General features: G+C 44.6%; 1 pseudogene; it reads right to left on the reverse strand.

Annotated features, from left to right (window-relative positions):
- Positions 1 to 7,047: 7,047 nt before the first annotated feature.
- Positions 7,048 to 8,089, reverse strand: LOC146193966 (uncharacterized; annotated as a pseudogene).
- Positions 8,090 to 23,670: the final 15,581 nt, after the last annotated feature.

The raw sequence follows: 23,670 nt of genomic DNA on the forward strand, positions 1-23,670 counted from the left end.
AACTGATTTTTGTTAAAGGACAGGTTGATAATGTCAATATGTAAACTCAGAAACAAATAATTACCTTGAAGGAAGCCTCTGTAGATGCGATTCTTTTTCCCAGTGTCCCCCTTATCAGGCGGGGTTTAAGCTCGTTTGGTAGTCTGTTAGTTTTTACGTTATTCCTTTCGTATTTTACCTGAATGCAGCTCTGAGATACTTTGATCAACTTCATTTTTTTTTTAATAGTGAGTGGCCTTAGCAAAACGCGCTGAATGTTTTTTGACGTTAAATAATTAATTCAGTTTTTTGCGCATTCCGAGGTATACTTTTGAAGTTCTACCCATTAGTATTGATATGAAGAGAGTGCAGTCCACCGCTCGTGTAAATATCCACCGTCCAATTGCCACTGCGGCGAGGTAATAAAAGAGGTAGTGAGAATCCTTCTCCACGCTTAGGGGAGAGGGAGGAAATAAAAATTGAATGATGAAAGAGAAGCAGATGAGGGATTGTTTGCGTTTGATATGCAAGTTTTAGCATCCCAAATTGACTCAGCCTATGAGAAACGGAGTAAAGGAAGGCGGCAAAAAATTTTTAGCATCCACGATTCATCTCTCCATACACAGGCGGTTTGCTTCTTGACTCCATCTAAAAGCGGCCGCCCTGGCCGAGATTCGATGTCGCGTGTTTGTGTTCAGCAGTCGTGCGCCTTTACCACCGAACCGCCATAGCGGGTAAAAGGGATGGTAAGGACATGACGGGTTGTCTTGTGGATATATTAGAATGCTATGGCGGCGCTTCGCATGGATAATACGGGTGGAAAAAAATACAGAGGAATGTATAAGGACAAAACCTCTCCCACAGCAATAATGTCAACACAGGGGATGCAACTAAAGTTGCGAAAAGTGTATTTATTATGCTCCTCGTACTAAACATATGCTCCATCAGAACAGCCCAAGCTTTTGCTTTTCATTGGGATCAAGTAATATTGATCGTTCCAAGGCGTTTTCCTGTTATGAATGTTGATAAACAATGCCGCTTTAAAAAAAATGCAGTAATATGAACTCCTGAACTCGCACTCCAAACCGCACATCGGGGCATGAGACCGAAATCACGAAACAGAATGGTTCTTTCCGTTCGAACACTACCTTGCAGGATAGAATCGCAACTGACCCTGTCCACACGTTATGAAATTCCCCCTCACTGAATTTTCTTTCCCACTGACTATTCATTGCTCGCTTCCGTGTTGCCGACCCGCCTAGTTTAAGTTTTGTACATGGGGAGGGTGGACCTTACTAGATATAGTAAGAGTGAGAAGCCGTAAAGCTCGTCGTTCAATCAACGTGGTTTCGTATTGTAGACCAAAAAGCCTGTAGAAGGCTGCCAGGCATCAAAGACTGTGCCAGGGCAAAGTTCCAACCGCCTTTAACCAGACGCGGCGAGAAACGACAGAGAGAAACAGTGCGAAAATGCGAGCCCTAAGTTGTTTGTGCGGCACATTAGCAAGGCGCTGTTTACAGAGGGTCCAAGTCGTGATTGCGTGCGCTAGCAATCTGCTGCCGCAAGTAGTCCTCCAGAGAAGGCGCTGCCGAGCACTTCCAGATGGCATGAGCAAAGCGAACTGGGAACTGAGAACAAAGATCAGGACGTGGAGCAGAAATAAAGACACCAAAATAAACGCTGCAGGTGAAGTCGCAACAACAAAAAGTCACTTCAGCGACTGCGTGGTTGCGTAGCAGCGCAGCGACGCGGGAACCGCTTGTAACGAGGCAGGAACCAGTTAATTGTTGACTAAAGCGGTTGGCTTTTGTCCGTGGTTTACCGTCTCCTATTTCGCTTTCTTTTGCCTTTGCTTTTTACGCGCGGCTTCTAGACTGCAGTGGCTATTTTTATTGCATTTGGTTGCCGATGACGCTGTTTTCTTTCCGGTCGAGGTCGTTCTTGCGAGTCAAAGATGGCCGTAATGGTGTTACGAGCAGGTCTTCCTTGTGCGTGCTTCCCATTCAGTGTTTCGCACCAAAGTCGCTACGATGCCTGTCTTGTTTCCTTGTTTGGACGAAAGAGCTGTTTGTCCGCAATTTGGGTGAAAGTGAACACTAGAAACCACTTCTTCGGGGTTAGAACCCGTTTATCTTTTAGGGCGCACGATTTCTTCTTCGTCACAATCAGTATGTTTCAAACTGATATTATTTTTATAGACCGCAACGTGAGGTATTAGTGAATTTCGGCATCGATAAATTTCGAGCATTCAGTTCCAATCGATTCCTTGTGGTTCCTAATTTACAGAGTGCCTTCTTGGGTGATAAACCTAGGAGATAAAAGAAATTAAACAGTGTAGTAGTATTGGACATCTTTTTTTTTTGCGTCTCAATTAGCAACAGTGGCATGGTTGTGCTCACATCCGGGTGGTGCTAATAGGCATGGATGCCTCTCATCATTTCTCCAGCGCTGGTCACATGAGATTGGTCAACCTTTGAGATCATTGATAATTTTATTATAGCCATTGCATTGATGTGAGAGATGATATATTTGCTTCCGTTAGCTGGTGAGTCTGTAAAAGTGCCCGGGCTTCCACCGCCGCACTCTATATCCGCAAAACAGGTAAATACGCGTAGCGGGTATGCTACCTTGAAAAATGTAGGTCAAACCGAGCCACGCTTTTCGAATACTCGTTCCGCACAATTGCCGTGTTTGTCGAAGAACAAGAAATCGCCGCTTAGCACTAATCACTTTACGAACGAGGCACGTGGCTGTCAGAAGTGGCAACAGTAAACTGGGTCCTTGTGTCTTAACTACACCTAGTAACTAAACGCATGTTTTTTCTACCGCCGAGTGTAGAACATGCTATTGAACCACAAGCTATTTTTAAAATGGTCGATATCGAGATCCATATTACCTGCACTACGCTCGTAGCGGCAATATGGTTGCTCATGGCGCTAGGTTTGCAAACCATTTATGCTTAATTAAAGCGAAAAAAAAAGCGTGAACACATCATGAAAGTATTGTTTTTCGCCCGGCAGGCAAATGAGTAGATCGTGAGCCATTCCTGCATGGGTCACAATGCTACGCCAACTGAGCGTCTGTCTGATACGGCGCGCCGAATAAATAGACCGCAATATTAAGCGTACAGTGTCCTTTTAATGTATGGTAATGAGCCAAACGTTTCACTGACAGCTTTCGAGTAGACTCTCAATCGTTACTAGGGCGTGTAGAATATCTTTGTGAGATGATCGAGATGGGATGATGGTCTACCAGTCTGAAGAACATTGTGGCTCTGTATCGGGTGCCACGATCTATATATTTATGGGAGCGAAATGTCAGTTCATTCAATTATTGATATTTTTGGTGTACTTGCTTCAGGTGATTGAAGTCAGTCCAGAGTTTTCAACAATGCGTGGTCTGAAAAGCTGACCTGAATGTTTTTTTTTTTTCAAGGTTTAAAGTAGCACTAAAATCTTCGAGATAGTTTCATGGGAGCTATCGAACTGCACATCGGGGCGTCGCCGTGCACAGTGCTCAAAGCAACAGACACGAAAGGGGAGGGGGGGAGGGGGCTGTATATTTGTTAGGTTTAGGCGCTTGTAGGACGCAAGGCTATAGCGTCATTGTTTTTAACGTCGGCGCATTCGGTTCGTCTACGGTGCAACGTTCGCTTTGCTGACATGCCGCTATGGAATGAATAACTTCATGCGATAAGTGGTGGTGCACACAGCCACAGGTGCCGTAGAGATAGCTAGCCCTGATTGCACAGAAGCATTGCGACGCGTACTAAACAGTAAATGGGCATGTAGAGCCAGAAAAGAATAATGTTTGTAGCGCACGCAGTCAACAAGGAGGCAGGGCGATGCAGACCAGAGAGCAAAAAAAAAATAATAATAACTACAGGCACCATATTGAAAGCTTCTTAGCGCCGTTTATTGAAAGCGAAGGAAAACACTACTTCCGAACTCTCGGCCACAGGGAACAGAGCGCCTACGAGAGTAACGGCCGGTCGGCCCTTTGTAAGCGCTGTATGCGTGGCCTTAGGTAGCGGAACAATTTGCCGTAAACAGCTTTACTCACCCTGCGATACTGTAAGAAGGCAAAACGGTGCGTACAGGAGTCAATAACGCAGCCAGTATTGCTATAAACTTTTAATCTGTACGCCTCTCCTTTATGCAATGACGCGGGAGTACCGATACAGGTGCCAGGTTCGGTTTAGTGTTGTCGAGCTATTGTCTCAAACCCGCAGAGTCTGAAGCCTGCTGCGTGTGATGTGTTACGAATGTGCACGTTCATAAGGTTATGAAATGCGGAACATTCAATAATTTGTGGAACCCTGACTGCGTTAGCACCTCACAAAAGTTCATCGGTGGAGCTAGAAATGTAAGGGAGGGAGTTTCAGAGACCAAAAGGGGCCTTGCTGTTTTTTTATCACTAGTACTATACCTCTATATCTACAACGCAGCTTCAATGCTAAAGCAGAAACAGATGCCCCTAACATATAAACAGAACTGTAGGCAGGCCGGCAGTCCGATACCAAAAGTAGTTTATTCATGGGAAGGAGCGATATAAGTAAACTTGGAATGGGTGATATAGACGTCACGTGTTAGCAGTCGGGTCGCTATCAGGATGACAGCGTGATATGGCCACATCTCCCCTTTAACGATGAGAAAGTCCAGAAGTTTCATCGGGCAACGGGTATCGACAGGGTTCCCGACGCAATCTCGTGCTCCGGCGTAACTGCAGTTGTCCAGGCTGGAGGTCGGCTTCTGAAGGCCCCTGCGAGGTTGGTTCTGGCTCCGGTTGGGGTGCTGCCTCCCGTAGGTGCTCTCTTGTGAGACGGATTTCACGGCCGTCTTCAGTCTTCACAATCGTAGATCTTGACGTTGCGGCTGGCTTTAGAACAACAGCTGGAGACCAGGTTCGCTGGAGAGTGTCGTACGTCGTTACGCGTTGTCCCGGCGTCAGCGGGGAAACTTCCCTGGCGCTGCGGTCGTGGTGGATCTTTTGCAGACGCCGGATCGCCTGGAGACGGTCGTGGACATCCTTGCTGGGTATGACCTCTGGCTCCAGGTGAGCTGTTGGTACCGGCAAGAGGGTCCGGGTTTGCCGCCCCATGAGCCTCTGCACCGGAGACTTGAGAACCGGGTCCCTGGGGTATTACGCCACTCAAGCAGAGCAATTTCAAAACCTGGTGTGCGAAAGGAGCACTTCTTGAGCAGTTTCTTAGCCTCCTGAACAGCTCTTTCTGCCATGCCATTAGAGCGTGGGTGATATGTACTTGACGTGACATGGACAATGTCTAGTTTTCTTTAAAAATCTGAAATCTGAGCTACTGAAAGGGGGCCCGTTGTCACTTTCTGTGGCAGCCCATGCACCGAAAAAACTTGTGCACACCAAGTCTTGAGCGCATGAGACGTGGTGTGGCGAAACTCTCGGACTTCGAAGAGAAAGGAATAGAAGTCAACCATGGCAGCGAACTCCTGGCCGCCATAATGAAACAGATCCACACTTACGGACTCCCATGGCAGGGTTGGAACATCATGGCTCAAAAGGGGCATTTTCTGGTTTCGTGGCTGGTGCACTTGGCATACCTTGCAGGTCTTGCAAAACTTTTATATCTGCGGACATATTTGGCCAAAACATGACACTGCCGGCCCTCGCTTTCATCTTATCCGGTCCAGCATGCGCTGTGTGAAGGAGCTGCCCGTTTCGATTTCGGTATAATTACTTGTTTGCTTCGGACGACTAGCCCATCTTGTGCGTGCACCTCTTCCCTGTAGGTCCAGTATGGCCTTCCCGGCTCTGAGACTCCCTGCTTGTGGTTCGGCCACGCAGTCTCTGCGTATTCACGAATGATGATAAGCGCCGGATCCTCGTTTGTAGCATCCCTCAAGGTTTTCAAGCGGTGTTCCGACGCTGAAACATAGCAAAGCACATTCACTTGAAACTGCTCGGTTTCTTCTTACAGTGCCTTTTTACTAGGAAATCTCGATAACGTGTCCGCAAGGAATAGCTCTTTACCCGGTTTGTAGTGCAAAGTTATTGCGTAACGCTGCAAGCCGAGGCGCATTCGCTGCAAACGAAGCGGGCACTGACTGATGCAGGGGCTTTGTGAAGATCGGTATCAAAGGCAGGTGATCCGCTTGGACGATGACGTCTGCTTGGCCGAAAATATAATCATGGAACTTCGTGCACCCATGTAGTACTATCGCAAGAGTTTCTTTTCAATCTGCGCATAACGCTGTTGCGCTTCGGTTAGTGATCTGGACGAGAAGGCTACGGGATGGTCGTATTGCATCAAAACAGCCCCTACACCGGACTGGCTAGCATCGACTTACAGCGCGACGGACTTCTTCGCGTCGAAGTAGAAAAGAACCGGCGCTGTTATCAGTGCCTGGCGCAGTGCTTCCAAACTGGCCTGTTGTTTTTCTGTCCAAACCCATGTGTTATCTTTTCGCAGTAGTCCCCTCAGCGGTTTCGTCAGGACAGACATGTTTGGAATGTAACGTTGTACTACATAGTTCATTGTGCCGAGAAAAATTTGCATTTGCTTATTGGTTTAAGGCTTGGGTATTTCCAGAATGTCCTGGATACCCTCCGGGTCAATGCGCAGGCCTTGCGTAGTCAGGATGTATCCCAAGTAGCGAACCTCCGTCTGCAGGAAGGTGCATTTTTTAAGGTTAAGTCGCAGATTGTACTCACGGTAGCGCGTCAGCAAGAGTGTCAGGTTGCCGTCATGCTCATCTTTGTTTGTGCCCCAGACCATTATATCATCCATTACAACTGCTACACCGGGTAGACAGTCTAACAAGCGATGCATTGCAGCTTGAAATATTTCTGGGGCTCCCGATATTCCAAAGGGCATTCGGAGGAAGCGATAGCGCCCGTATGGCATGCTCATAGTGCAGATTTTTGAACTTTCTTCCGTTAGCTTAATCTGCCAAAATCCGAATGCTGCATCTAGCGTAGAAAAAAAATCTTGCTCCAGACAGCCGCGGAACTATGTCTTCTAAAGTTGGTATGAAGTAACTTTCTCGAAGCAACTGTTTGTTCAGAGCGGTTGGATCTAGGCAAATACGCACTTTATCTTTTTTCACCACGGTCACCATGTGACGACCATTCGGTTGGTTCATTCACCTTTGCAATGACGCCCAGCTGCTCCATGCGCTGCAGTTCTGCCAGACCTTTGTCTTGCAGTGCCACGGGGACCCTCCTAGCAGGCACGACGGTTCCCGCGCTGCCGGGTTTCAGCTTCATTGAGTACACCACGCCCTTCAGTTGTCCTAGCCCACTGAAAACATCTGCGAAAGGTTGGGCTGAGGGATATAGTTCTTTACTGGCGACTGTCTGTATGCGGTATATGGACCCCAGGCGTTCTGCAACTGCTCCGCTGAGCGTGACTGGAACATCGTGCTGGAAGACGAAAAATTGTTCTTCGCATTTTTTGTCGTTAGCGCGAAGCATAAGCTTGATTTTTGCCTGTGCTGTAGTCTTGGGGCCAAATAAAGTTGTTAGAGTCACCTTGCAGGCTTCCTTTGGCTTAGCAGGTAGTCTTTCCAGCTCGTGTTTGGAGATAACGCAACTGTTTGCTCCTGTGTCCAGTTTGCACGTGAAAGGTTAGCTTTCAATGTAAACTGCTGCTGTCCATTTATCAACTTCAAGCGAGTTTATCGCTAGTGCCGCAAGAAAAAAATTGTCCGTCTCGGCCCGTACCTCTCGCAGCTCTTTTCCTTGACGGCTGGCGTTATGCGTGGCAACAACTGATGATGCAAACCTGGGAAAAATGGTTCTGTGCACCGCACTTCCTGCAATTCTTTCCTCTCGCTGGAAAATTTCCACCACGATGCATCTGGTAGCCGCACCTACTGCACAGCTTCCTTTCTGTCGCAACAGAGTTCACTATCGTAGTGTGCGCTACGCCTGTTGCTGCGCTTATCTCTTGGAAGTGCTCCTGTCCTTGCTCTTCAATGTGGCAGATTTCTACCGTTTTTTGGTAAGAATGGTTTTCCGCTAACAGTTTCTGCTGCAAACGTTTGTCTCGGACACTTAGAATGATACGGCTACGTAGCATGCGGTCTTCTAGAAGTCCAAATTCACAGTTCTTGGCTAAAACTTTCAACTCCATCAACCAGTCACTAAATGGTTCGCCTTCTTTCTGGTCCCTCGAACCAAAGCGGAATTCGTGGAGGGTTAAGTTGTTTGCGGGCCTGTAGTAGTCCTCGAATGTCTTGATCAAAACTTTAACGTCATTTCTGTCCTCGACCGCCTCAAACTTGAAAGTGCTGAATGCTTTCCTGCCTTCTCCGCCTATGCTCACGAGAAATGTTGCTGCCTGCACATCGGTTGGCTGCTTGGTCAATTGAGTAGCAGTGGCAAATAGTTCGAACTCACTCTACCATGTTCTCCAACCAAGCCAGGCGTCGCCTGACGTATCCAGGGGTTTCGGCGCCGGCAGGAGAGTCGATGGAGCTGGCAGCGTCGTAGGGGGGGGGGGGGGGGCGGTGTCGTCGACATCTCAACTGGGCACCGCTGCCACCATGTAGGCAGGCCTGCGGTCCGACAACAAAAGCCGTTTATTCATGGGAAGGAGCGATATAAGTACACTTGGAATGGATGACGTAGACGTCACGTGTTAGCAGTTGGGGCGCTATTAGGATGACAGCGTGGTATGGCCACAGCAACTAATAAACAATATCACACCTGGGAACTGCACTTGTCTTTCTCGAGCAGCCGAGAAGCAAAAACGGTACATCGCTCAGTGTTTGGTCGGGAAAATACTGCGAGAATTCCCGCAATCCTCATAACATGGTAACTGAATGGTAAACACATTACGACGACCACGCTGCTAAGCAGACGGTTTTAAGCACATTATTCACTTCTCTGTTGCAAAGTTCTTCGATTTTTATTTTCAGTGCAACAGAAATCGATCTGTTTTTCACGTATGTTAGTTTTTTTATGGTAAGCGATGCAGGTTAACGCTCCGCATTGAGTGAGCTTTCGACACACATCAAGGACATCGCACACAGCTCTAAAAATTTCGGAGCTCCTCTTCCTCTGATTATTACCACATCTGTAAACAACATGCTGGCGCCCATATGACTTCTTGTAGTTCCAGGAGCATGGCACGGGCAAGTATGTACACTTACAGTGTCTAAAAAATCCCCTTGCATTGTACAGTGCGGAGGCATTTCGGGGAATTTTGGCATTGTAAAGAAAGATGATACTTGGAATCTGAGTTTTAGAGTACAAGCAATTCGCGAGAGGACCGTGTTCTGATTTATAGGCACCAACATCCGGCTCTGAGAGAGGGAGCATTTATTAAAGGTAATAATTGGTTGGAGCTAAGTGGCCGGTGCCCTAGTCTAAGGCTCGGGTGAAAGTTCCATCTGTGCTGTAACTCAGAGTCGTGTTAGAGGTGGAAATTTATATCATTGTGGTGATCGTTGCTAAAGTATAAACTATTATTGCTATTAAACAATGGTTTTAATAAATGTATTTACATTAAAGAATTGATGTTGACACACACACACACACACACACACACACACACACACACACACACACACACACACACACACACACACACACACACACACACACACACACACACACACACACACACACACACACACACACACACACACACACACACACACACACACACACACACACACACACACACACACACACACACACACACACACACACACACACACACACACACACACACACACACACACACACACACACACACACACACACACACACACACACACACACACACACACACACACACACACACACACACACACACACACACACACACACACACACACACACACACACACACACACACACACACACACACACACACACACACACACACACACACACACACACACACACACACACACACACACACACACACACACACACACACACACACACACACACACACACACACACACACACACACACACACACACACACACACACACACACACACACACACACACACACACACACACACACACACACACACACACACACACACACACACACACACACACACACACACACACACACACACACACACACACACACACACACACACACACACACACACACACACACGCGCGCGCGCACACACACCCACTATATATATATATATATATATATATATATATATATATATATATATATATACAATCTTACCGGCCTCAAGAGAGACATTGTGTAAGGGGGAAAATACAAAGGTGGATACTACAACAAAAGCATAATGATAGTGTAGCACTACAGAACAAAAATAAAATAAGGGAGCTCAGGTAATAAATCGTTATTCCCAAAAAGGGTATAATATATAAGGTAACTATGCGACATGGAACAGGAATTGGGTGATATGCACGAAATATCCCGTAAATGTGAAAGAAAACATTTCAGGCGTACATGTGAGGAAACTGCGCCTGAGCAGAACTAACGCAAAAATTGTCACAGATGAAAACAAAGTTATAGGAAGCACGGGTTAAAAACGGTGTGTTAACTGTTATCAATCAAGTGTTTGAATTGATTTTCGCGAAAGGTATCATGATTGCTTTGCAGGGAAATGCATTCCGGATGGTCGTTCCAAAGGTGGACGACTCAAGGCAGTGACGAAAAGTTAAAAGCACGCGTACTTCCATAAATGCGGGCGCAGCTTAAGTTATTACGTGGTCATTATAATAAGTAGGAGGCACGCTGTAGATGGGCTATTGTCGAATTAATATTATATACTAACGCATATATATTCTTAAAATTTTCCTTGCCTTTCCGTTTCTGCTCGAGAACGAAAAAGACGGAATTTGCGGGAAAGGCAACGAAGGTAAGGCTAACAATTAGTGACATAGGCTTTTCAGCGGAAGACGATAAAGCGCTGTATGTCAAAGATCATCTGACGGCTGAAAAGAAACGCTTTTTGACAAGGCCGTTGAAGGCAAATAAATCCAATAAATGAAATTTCCTTTGGGTTAATAGCTGTATTATCAAGGCTAGGCATACCGAAACCAGTCACGCTTTTCGGACCGGAGGCAAGAAGGACCATTCGATTTCCCACGTAGACCATTCCACCTTTTTCTTTCTTCGTGTTCATCAAGCTGCATAACCATATATGGCTTTCTGTGATGTTTAATCATACCTTCAAACGCAATAAAAAGAAAAAGAAGTTATTAAAGAATCAGAAGCAGAACTTACCGACAAAATAACAAAGGAAATCTTCAGTGGGAAGTTAGGAGTTAATATAAATAGCATAGAAAGGTGTTAATGAATGGGTTCGAAATTAAAAAACAATCACCCTGTCATCATAAAATTGGGCGACTACCGAGATAAGGTTTTGATAATGAAGGCATACACGAAGTTGAAAGGCACAGAATTTTTAGTTAGTAAAATTTTTCAAAAAGAATTCGTGACGTCAGGAAAACGTTATGGGAAACTGCATCTCATGAAAAGAACAACGGAGTCAAAGTTAAGTTGTTTTTTTACAAGTTGAGCATTGCCGGTGATACGTTTGGATCCGATAATGCAAGAAATAACGTTCGGTATAAAATCACGAGGAATCAAAAGTGACACCTTAAAGTTTCAGGCAGGCTTTCAACATACTTAACATGAATTGTCGTAGCGTCGTTAACAAAACTAGTGATCTTGAAGGTATGCTTTTTTCACATTACGTGGACGTTGCCATTCCTACAGGGACCTGGTTGTGCAGTGAAATATTTGATAGTGAATTCGTTCCTAAAGATTATAAAGTTTTTCGGGCCGACCGTGATAGAAAAGGGGGCGGAGTGGACAATTTTATTCATATCATACCTGCAACTTTTTAGAATGACAGATGCTCAAGGCATTGAAGCCGTGTTTTGAGAAACACACATAAAGAAGGTCTGCTTTATTCTTGGTGTCTTTTTATAGACCTCCGAGCTCATCTGGTACGGTCTTGGACAATTTAGGAGCATATTTACAATTTCATGTAAAAACAGATGATAGACTAATACTGGCTTATGATTTCAACTTGCCTAGCAGACTTTTTCACCCTGGTATTGCCATAATTGTAAAACTGCTATGCTCGACATAGTGTTCACATTTCACCTGCTTGAAGTAGTAAATAATTTTACGAGATAGCAAGGTGCCGTAGGATCAATTCTAGATTCATTTTTTGCAAGTGGTGCCATCCACGATTTCGCAAAATGTGACGTCACAAAGTGTATATCCGATCATAAAGCTGCACTCCTGAGTTTGTCAAATGCGTTAAATTACAGTGATAAATTAGACTAAATTAAATTAAAATAGTGTTAAATTCGTTCCTAGTTCTTCAAGCACTGACGACGAATTTGGACATGCTTGGCTTATGTTTTGATAACCTTAGAATTAGCACCAGTAGCGTGAATGACTTATGGCTTTCGTTTAGAAAAATTGTTTCCGATTGTATTGCTACCTTGTTCCCAAAATTGCAAAAAAAAAAAAAAAAAAAAACAGTGTACCGTAATTCATTGATTTCTCGGGAGACGTTACGCTTGCAGCGAAGGCTGAAAGGAATAAAGAAGTTGAGCAGAAACGTATCCTTAAAACCAGTCGTTGAAGTAATTTCCGAACAACTTAAGCGGAAAATAACTTGCGACAAAAAGAAATATTACAGAAATTTCTTGTGTTAATTTAAAAGAAAAATTCTTATGAAATTTACACATACGAAAAGGCATCTTCACTTTGTGTATTGTACTAGCAACATGTTATTAATAGAGGTAACAGAGTATAAATATTTGGGCCTGCGGAATACTAACAACATTTCCTGGACAAAACACAGAGATACTGTTGTAGCAAATTCAATGCGCGAAATCGTTTTTCATTTTTTTTTTTAGGCGCTCTCTGAAGTCGGCCCCCTCTAGTGTTCGTCTATTAGCATAAATTCCCTCATCCGGCTGCTCTTAGAACATGCCGTAATTATCTGGGACCCTTTCACATTTACCAACATTCATAAACTAGAGCGACTACAGCACAAGGTAGTTGTAGGGGTGAGGATGGAAGGCAGGGATGTTAACCAGAAAGGCCTCCGGTTTGTTACCATATACTGGGGAAAAGGGATAAGGGGATTAAAGAGGAGATGAGAAAGGGGGCGTGCTGTTAGAAAACTAAACAATACCCTGTATGCCTTAAAGGAGGTTCACTGCCGTGGCCACGGACCAAAGATCTTGTCCGCCTTTAAAGGGCGAGAATCGAGGTGGTCCAGCGCACAACGCAGCTCACAAGTGCAGGTCATTTACATAAAAGATGTTCGATTGTCTCTTCACAGCCACAAATTTCACAGGCAGGGCTGTCGGCCGTTCCAATCCTAAGAGCATACTTGTTTGTGAATGCAACGTCGAGCCATAAACGGCACAGCAACGTTGCTTCTCGACGAGCAATCTCAAAGGAAGGCGGAGGCGCAGTTCAGGATCCAGTGTCCTGAGGCGGCAGTTGCTAAACTCCCCCGTCTTCCACGATGAAATTGTGACCTCCAGGGCTAAACGGCGTAGAGTACATGCCACATCAACCCTCGTTATGAGGATTGTAACTGGAACGCCATCACTGTGGGCAGAACGGGCAGCCTCGTCCGTCTGGTGGTTTCCCTTGATGCCGCAGTGTCCTGGCAGCCACTGAAAAACATTGTGACCTCTCAAAACACAAGTTCATCATCATCATCATCATCACCATCATCATCATCATCAGCCTGATTATACCCACTGCAGGGCGAAGGCCTCTTCCATATTTCTCCACTTAACCCGGTTCTCTGCTAGCTGCATCCACTTGACCCCTGCGAACTTCTTAATCACATCCGCCCACCTAACTTTCTGACGCCCCCTGCTACGCTTTCCTTCCCTTGGAATCCAGTTTGTTACCCTCAGCGACCATCGGTTATCCTCTGTTCGCACTACATGTCCTGCCCATGTCCATTTCTTCTTCTTAATTTCTTCTAGAATGTCGGTAACTTGAGTTATTTCTCTGACCCACTCTGCACGCTTTTTATCTCTTAATGTTACCCCTACCATTTTTCGTTCCATAGCCCTCTGGGTTGTCCTCAACTTAAGTAGAACTCTCTTGGTTAGCCTCCACGTTTCAGCCCCATAGGTGAGTACAGGCAAGATGCAGCTGTTGTATACTTTCCTCTTGAGCGATACCGGTAAGCTGCTAGTCAGAATCTGCGAGTGCTTGCCAAATGCGATCCATCCCAGTCTTGTTCTTGTTATTTCCTTCTCATGGTACGGATCTGCGGTTACTATCTGTCCTAAGTAGACATATTCGCCTACTACTTCCAGTATTTCGCTACCTAATGTAAACTGCTGTTCCTTCCCGAGGCGGTTGAACATTACCTTAGTCGTCTGCATATTGATTTTCAAGCCTACCTTTCTACTTTTCCTGTCTAGGTCATTAATTATTATTTGCAGTTCGTCCCCAGAGTTGCTTAGCAAGGCAATGTCATCAGCAAATCGCAGATTACTGAGGTATTCTCCATCTACTCTTATCCCTAACTGCTCCCATTCCAAGTCTCTGAATACTTCCTCTAAACAAGCTGTGAATAGTACTGGGAAGATTGTGTCTCCTTGCCTAACACCTTAGTTAGGTTTAACTCATACAGCTGTGCATCGACCAGTGAGCTCGTGAAACGCAGCGGATTACCCCCTGTCAGTGAGCACAATCGTGTCTGCCGATTAAAATTTCTATTTCAGCTCATAAAAGGCATCTGTAATATTGATCCTTTTAACTATTTTGTTTACTCCTCAGGTTATAACACGAGATAAAGGCACGCACTGACAATAACTCTCTTGAACGCACGAAATAACTGCTTTAAATATTGTTTTTTTTTTCGAAGACAATTACTGAGTGGAACAAACTTAACAGCGGGACCGTTACCCAGAATAGTGTAGCAATGCTTGAAAAGGGCTTGTACATGTTATAAATGTTATGAATTTGAGTTGTGTTTATATGCTTGTATTTCGTTAATGTTGTTGTTCTCACCCTGCTATGATCTGTACTGGATTGCAGAATCTATAAATACAAAAAAATAAAAAGGAGAAAAATTCTGATTATTATTGATGCTGCACTGCAATATCTGCAGTCTTCGTAAACATGATCTTGACACTTTTCTTTCCATTCTTAACTACATATTTGCGCTCGTATGTTTATCACAAACATGCCTACTACCTGATGAAGAAAGTTTCTGCAGTTTTCAAGGTTATGGTTCAGAATTTTCAAGTCGTGATATTTGGCGTGGTGGTGGCTCTGCCATTTTTTTAAAATCATCGTTGCCATACATGCGTCGTGCTGATCTTGCGCCTAAGCTTCCACAATGCGAGCCTGTTGGTTAGAATTTGATTTTAAATTTGTGCCCATCAATTACCCTGATACAATAATCGCTCCAATTTATTTTGCGCCATTCTCTTCGTACTCTGTCTTCTGTTCTCAATCAGCAAAATTCTGGGCACCTAAATCAATGAAAAGAAAAACATTATAATCACCGGTGACATAAACATCAATATTATCAATTCTAACAATCTATCTTGCGCGGAATATATAATTGGTTTTCTCGGTTGTGGTCTGGCATCCTTAACTGAGTCCCCGGCCGGGTGTGAGCCCCTTCCGGTCCTATCTAGACCGTATACTCCCAAACCTTTCCATAGATTATACTGCTGGCGTAATTGGATACCCTATCACCGATCACTGCCCATTTTTACTAGTATTGGTTCTGCACAGTATTGCAATAATAAATTATTGACTAAAACGGTATTTGACTTAGATAAATTTTTACAAATTATTCGCACCATTGACTCGTCGTCTATTAGAACTGAAAACGTTCCTAACAGTGTTCAGTCTATTGCCAGCAAAGACTCCTGACTGCGTTGTTACTGTACACGTCACGTCGCCATTCAGCGTCCTTTCAATTCCGCCCGAAATCCTTAGATTAGCAATGGCTTACTGCGAGCCATTAAAAAAAAAATAATTCCCAGAAAAAGTTTTCACAGCCATTTAACAGTGCCCTTCGGCATAAGTTCTGCAGGTAATATAACACCCTTTCAAGTATACTAAAAGGCGCTAAACGTACCTAGTATCAAATCCAAACATTGAAAAATGCTAATGATACACGCCACCATTGGGCGTTTATGAAACGAATTCATTAACATCTGCCCCAATCTGACCCCCATCTAATTAAAATAAAAACGACAATTGTGCATACACTTACCCTGTTGATATTTCGAATGGCTGCAGGGATCATTTTTCCACGTCTGCAGAACTCCATGAGCAGCCATTGTTAATTAACCTGCCTCATTATGAATTTACTTTTTACTTGTGTCCCACATCTGCCAAAGAAGGGAAAAGAGTATTTTTTTTTTTTTGCTGAAACCAATGGGGCCAGGGATAGACTCCAATCACCCATTTAAAATTTAACTTGTGGAAGAAGAACTTTCGCTTATATTAGCAACTATAGTTCGGAAATGGTTTGTTCTGGAGTGTTTCCTGATGTTCGAAATGGTGGCAAAATTATTCCTGTGCTTAAAAAGGGGGCCGCTAACGTATCACAAATTATCGTTCAATTTGCATTCTCCCATTTTTTTTTAGCGCAATTATCGAAAACCTAATCTCTACAAGACTCATGACATACCTATCAAAATTCACCTTGCTATTCACATCACCAATTTGGTTTCCGTCAAGAATTTCCTACTGAACCTGCTCTCTTGTCTTTCAATGACAAAATTAAGGAGGCCATTGACGATGGTTTCATCGTTGGAGCATAATTTATAAATCTAAGCAAAGCTTTTGATACAATTACCCGTTACATCATTCTGCACAAATCATCATGCTTAGGAATTTGTCGTCCACCTTTAATACATCTTCAGAGCTATCTATCTAATTGTTCGCAAATCGTTCAAGTAAATAGTAACATGTCATCTGCAAAGTCTTTAATCATGAGCGTTACTCAAGGATCTATGGACCTGTTTTTTTTCCCTCATATATACGAATGATTTGCCTCGCTCATTGAACATGGTTACTATACTCTCTATGCAGATGACACCTCAATTTTCCATCTGAAAAAACTGTGATCGTATTAGAACAAAACCTCAACGCTGATGTTAATAACGTTTTATTAAGGTGCAAAATTAACCTTCTATATATATCAGGAATAATATTATGATGATGATGATGATGATGATGATGATATTATTATTCCAGCAAAAACCAAGTTCGTTACATTTCATTAACCTTAGATCGCGCTTCCCGCATCTACATCGCTGCGTCTTAGCAAGCATGCTTTACTGCCTTCGGACACGGCCCTTTTTCTCGGATTAGTTCAAGATAAAAATATGAAATTTAATCTGCCTGCTCATTTTTGTTGAAAAACAATTTCTTTGGCCTTCATATAATAATCAAAACCTGCCACTATTTTTAACCTCCTATTATAGTTTCGCTGTACTATGCTTATAAATATAGTCATCCCTCGTACTGCTTATCGTTCTGGGGTAAAACATATTGTTACGTACTCTTTACGTTGCGGGGGTGTTTATTTGTAGTCTAAGCGTTGCGAGTGTACAAGGAACACCAGCACACATCACTGTAGCTTGTTTCCTCTTCTCTCCAGCCTCTTCTTCCTTCCCTTGACGCCCCGAAGCAAGTGACACTCCCCCCTCGCAGACGAAGCCCCCAGGGCAAGCAGTTCAAGGAATGTGCCGGGGATTGAACCTTTTTAGCCGAGCCACATGCACCACCTGGGTCCGGCGTGAGCATCGGCCACTCTCGGTGCGGCGTAAAATTACATAGTTCACGTCACTCAGACTCTCCAAAACGACAAAAGGGCCGCTATAGCGAAACAGCAGCTTCTGGGCTAAACCACGTTAGCGTAGCGGCGTCCACAGTAACACTAAATCACCGGGCACATAAGAGACATGTGGTCATCGGTTGTCATAACGCTCCTTCGAACGTTCCTGTGAGTCCAGGATGCGGAGGCGGGCAACGCGGCGAGATTCTTCGGTTCGACATAAAGTGGTGGCGATAGAAGGCTCGTTGTGGAGGGAGAAAGGAAGAATGGTATCAAGACAGCTGCGGGGAACTCGAGCATAATGGAGGTAAAACGGACTGCAGCCAGTTGTCTCATGCTGTGCAGTGTTACACACGTATATTATGAAAGGGAGGATCTCACCTCAGTTCTTCTGATCAGAGTCCACGTACATCGTACATCAGATCTCGCTGAAGGCTGCGTTGATGTTAGCTCTTGTAGAAACCTCGTCAGTCGATTTAGGAGCGTTTTCTGTGTCTGAAGATACAGTTGTACCTGCGATGTCCGGAGAATTCATTCTAGTTATTTCATCCACAAATTTGTGCGATTATTTCGACGCCGTAGTGGAACCTACAACACTGGCCTGTGCAAAGAAGAAAGTCTTGGTGCCTCGTTGCATAGTTTCAGTCACCAGAGGCCACACCTTGCTGTGGACTGTAAATTATTCAGACGAGCCAGCCGTGTTGCCTCGTGGCATCAGGCTCTCTCATTACGAGAAAGGTGTGTCGAATTCCGTGGCGGCACTAAGTAACTGTGCTCTTGAAGAGAAAACACCCCATTTTGCAGAGTCTCGAATCCAGCCGATGATAGACATGTTTGGAAGCACAGGAGCGCCGAATTTCGACTGAACTCGTGATATCCCAGAAACTTTTTCTATTGGTGAATTAAGGAGCAGAAATAACATCAGACGTTTTGACCGTTACAATTTCCTTCTTCGCAAGGCTCGAACAAAATATGTCAAATTTATCACTAGATTTGCGGGCGTAGCATTGTGTAACATTTTGCCCGTCGAAATTAAATAATCATGCGCTCTACGTTCACTCCGGATTCGTATTAAACACATTATATGAATATATTGTCAAGGGCAAACTCAAGAAGGATTGTCCTCCCATTTTTCAAATTGTGGCTCTGGAGACAGTGAACGGGTTATGATTGCGTGTGACGATTCTGTTGTCTGATAAGGAGATGACATATCTTACATCGTTCACATACGCAGCCCGATAAACTGTGTCACTCATCACTCTGCGGTAACAGCCTGTAAGGTTGCACAGGAGATTAAACCACTATAAAATTCTGCTTCATGCATTAATACAGTCAGTTGAAAGTAAGCGCTTCTGTGTCTGTCCTTTGCTTTATTAGTTTTCTATATTTGCGCCCTCTCGATTAGCAAGAAAAAAAACATCCATTCATAAAAAGCATTGCCGAGAAGACCTTCGTCCTTGTATTTCTCTAAGGGCCACAGATAGTCTCGCGCTTGATCGTCCTTTTTTTCAGTCCTTGTTTTGTTCATAGTAATATGCTTCCTTAATTATAGAAGACTGTCCAAAAGCATCTTCGTTTTTTAAGAGATACACTTAAAAAGGCAGACAAAAAAGACGGCGAAAAAAAAAAAAGGCTCAGGAAATGGTTCAAGCAGCGAGCGCTGCCTGCGTTTGACGCTTCTCGAGCTTATACGTTTTCGCAAGAGAGAATATTTTCACAAACAGAAGAGAAAGAAAAATACTTAATCGAAGCACATTTTTCTATGAGGGAAACAACAACTACTACTACTTGAATATTTGCGTGATCCGCATAAGCCATACTCGAACGGCCATCATCGGAATCAGTCACTATCTAAATTTGTTGGTGCAATGGCTCGCTATATAGGATGAAATATTTCCCGTTGTCTTTTTCCTACTGTCTTGTTCCAAAGTTACTTCACTATTTGTCCACAAAATTAAGAACTTTTATATACTCCTTGCCAGTAAAATGTTGAGAACAAGCTTTCAAGTGTGCTCCCTTAGGTTAAGTATTATAAGAAATGTGTTGTTTGTTTAAATCTAGATTTCAACCTGGACTAGAATGTAAGTGGCATTCGACAGTTAATTAGTCAACCTTTTTCAGCCACAATTTTTCTGTGAAAACTGTTTAAAGGGATCAGCCGCAACAGTTGACCCGTAAAAATAAAAGGCGATAAGCTGCTTATGCACGATCAACGTAATTGATTGGAGTTGAACTGCAGTGTATACTATGGTAATCGTTATCATGCCATAGTCTGGTTGGGTTTCAGAGCGTCTAACTTCTGAAAATGACTAGGACTATCAGGGACGCCGTAGTGCACGGAGAGCAACGGAAATTTTGACTGCCTGTGATTGTTAAGTAAAAAAACTTTCCTGGCTCCTGTATGGTATAGACAGAGAGTGTTGGCCAAAACGTTGTGCGCACGACCTGAAACGTGTGACAAAAATCATGTCACCGCCAGGAATCGGCCTATCCTTCCGCTCCACAGCCAAGCATGAACGACCACGCAATGCTTGCGTTTCTTTCTTCAACATGAAATACTCAGATTTTAAACAATGTTCCACGTGCATGAGCTATGTAAAGAGTATTAGGAAAACAGCATTAGAGAGAGGCTATGCGCAAGAGGAAGTACAAATTCAACAAGGTTTTTAACCAAAGCGTCCCTGTGCTGTGCGATGTCAGTGCACGTTCAAGAACCTCAAGGTGGTCAATATTTCCGGAGCCCTCCACTACTGCGTCTCTCACGGCCTGAGTCGCATTTGGGACGTTAAACCCCATTAGCCAAATTAAATCAAACCAGAGTTCTGAATACAGTGCCTAGAATATACTGGCTAGTGTGACGAGCGCCCGCGCTTCCCTATGGGCGAGGATGGCGCTGTTTGCAATGAAAGCCAATCGTTAGCGGCAGAGGGCGCTGCTTGTCGGGAGGGTACCACCTGAGCAGACGACGCAGTTTTCTCGCTTCAGAAAACGGCAATCTGTTGGTGTTGTGCGTGCGTGTTAAACCTGCTTCTGCGCGTCTTTTGCTTTCACGAAGGTGCAGCAGTTTATTTACGGTGTAGGTGTTTGCTCATGCGAGTCGTTCCGCACTTCTACCTGCTCGGCGACGATTGCATCGTTTTTTTTTTTTTTTTTCGCGTTTTGTGCGCGCGTTCTGTGCTCGCCTGTAACCCTTCTTTTTTTACTGTGTCGCCAGTGGTGAAGCGTGGTTCCCGATTGTTGTTTCCCCAGTGCCTCTCACTAAACGGCAGAAAAAAATGCCAAAGAGAAAGTGGTGGTGCACAGAGAAGACTTGCTTTTTTGGCAAACGGGGCTACCGCTAGAACAAGGAGCTAGTGTACGTATTACTGCGCTATCTGATGCTACGTAAGTACGCATTCTGTACAATGGGAACGAAGCATCGAAAGAAATGACGGAAGGTAAACGGCAACTGCTTTTGTTGGCGAGAAACATTTTAGAGCATGCAGTTACATTCACAAGGATGGAAACTTGGGCGAGCCGGTAACGGTGCTCCATGACAGTGTGTAGCACAAAGAGTGTACACATTCAGGCGCTACAGACAGCACCTGTGTTGTGTACCTTTTCTGTGTCCCTCGATTGTCCTTTTGCGCTACACATATATGTCATATGGATGCAGTTATATATTAGGCGCATGTTTCACCGTAAGCGCGGCATTACCAACGAGCTTCCTCGCGATGATCGAACCGGCCGCGTCTCGTGCATATTGTGTATCTGAGAAAGAAAAAAAACTTCGTCAGCTTCTTCATTCAAAAGATATGGTGACTTCGGCAAAACCTTGTGTGCAATCACAGGCCGCGATGTACCTTAGCCGCTGTAAGTAAAGGTTCCTCGTTTGTGCTCTGCTGTTCATGCATTTCTGCCACATGTGCCTGTGTTTGTTATTACATATACATAAGAGGAGTGTTGCGTGACTGTTTCCTGTGTTGTTCGCATACACAATATATAAATAAAACTGCGCGTACGTGTTACAGTGCGCAGAAAGAACCATATGTCAATAAAAAAGAAGCATTTTTCTTTGTTCCAGAGATCACAAATATATTTTATATCAATAAATGCCTATCCTTTAATTGTTGTTACAATAGAAATTCTGGGTTTCCCTTTGTGAGCACGGGATGTCCGGGACTAAGGTGCTCAAACTTCGCAGAAGCCTTCGCAAGCAAGAAGCGTTAAATACGTGCGCCACTTCCAGTCCAAGACAAAACACCCACCCTGAAACTTGTAGTCAGCGGCTTCAGTTATAGCTGAGGTCTGTTGCGACTTAATGAGAGCTGAAATGCAGTGCAAGCAGACCTCTTGCCGAAGATGTGAGAGCGCGGTAGGCAGCAAACAGCGCGGCTGGTACCCACCCAGTTTGCAGCGCTCCTGGCGGCGGCCGCCGGCATTCATCGCTCGCGGTGCCACCCGGGAGGCCTCGGTCGGCACACTAGCCAATATATTCTAGGCACTATAGTTCTGAACGACTACGCCACGCTGCCTGAGAACGAGTTTGTAATTCCCCTCATCTAGCGCAAGGACAACGGAGGGCGCCGAGGGAAATGACAACAGTGACAGTAAGCAACGAAAAAGAAAAAAAATGAACACATATTCAACAAGCCTGTCCCAGAGTATAGGCTATGGCCGGTAACCAAACCATTTTAAAATTTGCGCATGCGAAATTCAAAACAAGGACAACGGATTCACCTCCCTTTGGGATGGATGGATGGAATACCGGAGCGCTCCCTTTGAAACAGGGTGGTAGCAGTAGCTATCATGCTCGTTTCGCCCCCCCCCCCCTCTCCCCCTATATTTTAATTATATATGTATTGTTTTAGATTAGTTAACTATGCCATCATTCTATTTATTAAATTTTTGTTTCAACATTACTAACATTATATCCCTTTTCTGCTTTTAAGCCACCAATCTTCCAATCATTTTTTGCTAGATTCCATCGCAGGTTCATTCATCCGGCCACAGGTATTTCTAAACCCCAGAGCTTTAGGAAGAGTGACTGCGCCTGCATCGATTTCCGTCTAGCGAGGCTGACACAAAACGCCACAGAAAGAAGGAGGAGGAGAAAGATGAGGAGGAAAAGCAGGAGGCTAACCCGTAAAAGGAACCGGTTTGCTACCCTGCACTAGGGGAAAGGGGTGAGTGGATATAAAAGTTGCAAGAGAGGGATAGGAGAAAGTACAGTCACATCACAGACATGTCACATCATATCACGTCACAGCCATATCATGTAACGTAACAATAAAATCATAGGATTTTGTTTAGGCCTGTGCTTTTCATAAAGCGGAGCAGTGCCTGTGAGACCTTCATCGCAGACGATCGCCGTGGCCAGGCGCCTAAAATCTTAATTTCAGTCAATGGGCGTTCATCTAGACGCCCCAGCGCACGGCATAAACACTGTCTTTCCTCACTGTATATGAGGCACTCACAAAGAATGCGGCCTATAGTCTCGTCGCTCCCACAGTTTGTGCTTGCAGGGTTGTTTCTCATACCTACCATAAAAGAATAAGAGTTTGTGAATGCTACGCCAACCCACAGGCGGCACAGCAAAGTTTCTTCACGTCGGGCTAGGCCAGTGGGAAGCCGGAGCTTCAGGTCAGGGTCCAGGGATTTTAAGCGGCAGTTTGCAAACTGGCCAGAATTCCACAAGTAGAGGGTGTGTTCTCGCGCAAGTGCGCGAAGCCTGCCTGCTGCGTCTGCCCTGGAAAAGGGCATCAACACACAATCGCCGTCTTGGTGGGCTGTCCGTGCGACCTCGTCGGCCCGGAGATCGCCCGCTATGACGCTGTGTCCTGGAAGTCACTGGAAGATGATGTCATGTCCTTCATTAATTGCATAGTATGAATTTGTCCTATTTCCACAACGAGTTG

Source organism: Amblyomma maculatum, chromosome 4 (genome assembly GCF_055883805.1).
Source record: "Amblyomma maculatum isolate TAMU_Amacu chromosome 4, ASM5588380v1, whole genome shotgun sequence".
Classification (NCBI taxonomy): domain Eukaryota; kingdom Metazoa; phylum Arthropoda; class Arachnida; order Ixodida; family Ixodidae; genus Amblyomma; species Amblyomma maculatum.